This window comes from Lepeophtheirus salmonis, chromosome 2, assembly GCF_016086655.4.
Source record: "Lepeophtheirus salmonis chromosome 2, UVic_Lsal_1.4, whole genome shotgun sequence".
In the NCBI taxonomy this organism is placed as follows: domain Eukaryota; kingdom Metazoa; phylum Arthropoda; class Copepoda; order Siphonostomatoida; family Caligidae; genus Lepeophtheirus; species Lepeophtheirus salmonis.
Genome location: NC_052132.2, coordinates 3,346,898 through 3,351,126, shown reverse-complemented (window position 1 = coordinate 3,351,126; position 4,229 = coordinate 3,346,898).

The following is a 4,229-nucleotide window of genomic DNA, read 5'->3' as shown; positions in this document are numbered from 1 at the left end:
CCTTCTCTTTTTTACATAAGAACAAAGGAAATACATGATGTTTTGGTTATTTAGAGCCAAGTATGCTATAATTTTAATAGCCCGGCCCTGAACGAACACATAACACTCGTATGTGGCCCACGATGTGAAATGAGTTTGACACCCCTGACTATTTTTTTTTTTTGATTTTTCTCTCTTATTTGGAATGCTTCTATTTCTATTCAATAACATTTAAGCAGGGAACACTTAATTTATGTATTCACTGATTTAAGCAAGAGAATTTCTGAGAATTAATTCATGGCAAGAGAGAATGAGAAATGTCACGAAACGTCCTACATAGTATATACAAACTACTTCATCGGTGGAAGGGGGAAGAAATAAAATGATTTAGTACTTTTTTGTGAAAACAGTTCGTGCGGCAAACTTTAGTCATCAAATTAATTTCTTCCAAGGGATAAGGATGTTTTAGATGGATCTTTTTCGCGGAAGAATCGTATATATGGATTTGAGTCTAATCATAGTTCCATTGAGCTCCTATGTGTTTAAGACATCGGGATATCCATCATATTCAGGGATCTCATCTCTTAAGAAAAAGTTCTTGCGCCTTACTTGATGGATATCATCTCATTTAATAGAAGTATCAGTCCAAGGATGTCTCTACTATATGGATGGCGGAATTCAAAATGCATAACTCAGAGTGTGGCCTAGCGTGCCTTCAATAATATAAACTCTACTTCTTCATTTACCTGATTTAAACTGTGAGATAAGTTATAAAAAACATTTTTTTCAGTAACAAAGATAAATTTATTAAATAGGAACTTTTAAAATAAGGGATACTTCAACTAGACAATAAGTAAGAATTCCAAATAAAAATCATATGAAACTGCATAGTAAATATAATTCACTTTATGTGAAGAGGAGATAACCCTTCCTAGTGCTATTGTGGGGGTGAGGTATTGAGGTCTGCAGCTCAGCACAACAAAGAAGCTTAGTGTGGAAATTCGATACGGCAATATCAATGAACCTGATTTGATAAAGAGTCTTCATGATGGAAGTGTATTGATTATTTATAAATTCTGCATTCATTTTTGCCACTGGGACGAGTGCAACCACATCCATATACTTTCCTCCAGTAGACTTGATCTTGAATGTGAGAGCTGTTTTTGTCGTTTGATTGTCCTCACAAACTCAATTCTTTGTGCTGAGTACACCTCATCAATCATGAGAGTAATATTGAGCTATCTGTTATTCGGGTTTTTTATCCTTGCTCCGAGATATTTAACAGTTGAAACAGGCAATCCAGTCTCTATAGTCACTACACTTGACAGAGCTCTGAGAGGCTTGGGCCTAGGAATTGTAAGAGCATTTGACATATAGATTTTGTTATACAGGGCTGTGCTTACCTCTTGCCATAGGAGACGAAGAGAGAGAGAAGACCTGGTAAGTATCTTCTAGCTTTAGGCTCTTGAAGAGTTTGCTCCGTTGATAAAATAAAAAAAAAAAAAATGGATTTCCAATAGAATATTGGATTTGGAGAAAAAATAAAGTTTCTCGAATTTTGTCTAGAAATTCGTTTGCACATAAATTTGAAACATGAAAATTGATGTTTAACTTAAATAATTGTCATTTTTTGAGTAATTTTCCAATTTTTTCAACAAACGTCCATTTTCGATTTTTAAGAAGAAATGTCATAGAAAGATGCATTTTGAACATACAATTTTCAAACCTTGCATTGTTATTTAGTATTTTCAATTTTTCTAGACATTTCATTGCATAATTTTTGCAATATTTACAAAAATGAACCATTTATCGAGGGTATTATTTTTTTGACAACATTATTCTCAGTAATTTTTTTAATAAGTACAAAAAAATCTCAATACTTTTTTGTTCCTCTTTACTATGCCAATAACAGTTTTTACTACTTTTTTTCATAATTAGTTCTAAATAGTTTTTTGCAATTTTCTTCCAGAATTTCGATTTGACAATTTTTTCACAAAAATAAAACATGTAATTTTCATAAAAAATTTCTAGGCAATTGTCTTGGTATGTTATTTTAAGTTTACAACAAAAACATATTTAATACAGACGCCATATTTATATTATAATAATACTCGCCCGCACCGAAGGGGTCTAAACATTAAGAAGAAATATCATTGACCATTGTCAATGTGATTTCCGTCTCCCTCCTTTGCCGGAGCAACGATGGGTTACCCTTTTCTAGTATATAACATATGTTTCAGCGAATTACTTAACAGATACCTGATTATCTAATATAGCTTAATTTAAGTTTGTATATAGAATTTGAAATATTGAGTCTTAGATAAATTATTATTATTGATTAGAATAGGGTAATTAAAATGTTAAAAATTAGGTCTTGGGAAGTCGTTACAATATTCTCCGACTTCACATCTTTGAAAGCAGGACTATATCTTGTCCGAGAATATTGTTATTTTATCGAAGTAGTTGAACGCTAAAGTAGAACGAATGCCCGAAAGTGGTGTTACAAATTTTATTTGAAGGAGTTTGGCTAGAAACAAATGTCCATAAATCATAACATATGAAATTAGCTTATGATAAAATATGCTAATTATCAATCAACCTTACAAATAGAAGAATGATTCCTAATTATAAAAAGCCAATGAAACCAAATGAATAAAAAGTAATTTATTAGTTCACTTAGGAAAATTCTACAAACTAATATTTTTTTGGATAGTTCTAAACTATGAGTTTTCATAAGAGAAACATTTATTATCAGCTTTATAATTTTATTTTACCATACTTTTATAAGAGAGTATTCCTTTAACCTACCAATTAACTCTTAGTAATCCAAATTATATTTTTTCTACTTTATTGATTGAACACTAACCGGAACGCTAAAAACAGCTAAATATCAATAGAATAAACTGAACAGAACACTTATAATATATACTTGGGATTGTGAACAAAGATTTGAAACTTGACATGGACTTGGAGTATAAGAACTTTTCCCCATCCATGAATTCTGATTTAAACCTTAATAAATAGGCATTTATCAACAATTTTCATCCGTTAATTCATTTTGATTAAATAATGTTTATTTATAGAAGTTTGTTGAACTCATTTGGGTCATTTTTAATATTATAATCCCCATTATAGTCCTCAAATAATCAAAATTGACCTCTTTTTGTATGCCTAGTAGATCAAATTGTGTGGAATTGTATAATATATTTCCGAACTTCTAACCAATAACTGTTATAATATTTTGAGTTCCTTTTGTGATTGGGAAATAAGTCGAAGATTATTCTAGACTTTAAAGATAATTTGCCTCTCCTTTGTAGATGGTTTATTCTATTCTGCCATTTCATATAAATAATTACTCCGAACTATTAAGTGATTATGTTTTAAAAAAACAAGTTACTTCTTAACTTCTGTAGATTTTATTGGAATATTCGAATATTGTTGCAATTTCCAAAGTAATTGACTCAGGAATCACAAGGCAAAATTGTCTTATTCAAGGCATCATATTCGGTTATTTTAGCAAGGTAATTACATTGAACTCTATATTTATTATATTCAAGATAAATGACAAATTAAGATCTTATTGTTAGTTTATGTTTTTCAAATGACATTCCATATTTAATGCAAAATATCCACTTATTCTTGATATATTATTGATTTATTTGCTATACTGTTGGTTATATTTATTTGAAAATGTATTTTCTGAACTATTTTTTTTCATCAATACAATTTTTAATCTTGTTATAAATTATTTTTAGTACTGTAATTGTCGGAGGGTAAAATTTACACTAATATAATTGTCTGATAAAAAATAAAATACTATTATAGGATGTAATACATTTAGTTTTATAAATTTTAATTTCCTCCTCAATTAACTCCTATGTGACGTCATCAAAATAGCCAGTTCAATTATGAACAAAAGCAAAGAAATTTCTAATCGACACACCTTTTATACCATATAGTCACCCTGCAACGGATCTAGTCACCATGAGCTTTTTAAAATGAATATAGATACAATGTCTCCTCCTTTAAACTGCTATCATGATTAGACTATTGCATGATTTTAAGCAGCTGAGAACTTATGAAATCATTAAGAGCATCACATTGTGCTTCAGTTTTTATATTAATACAAGAGGAATAACCCGGTATCATCTGGAGTTATAATGCGTAAACGAACAGACACACTTAGCTATAAAAAATCACTCCTCAAAAAAATCCTTTTATTAGTCTCCGTTTTTTCATGAGCACACCAC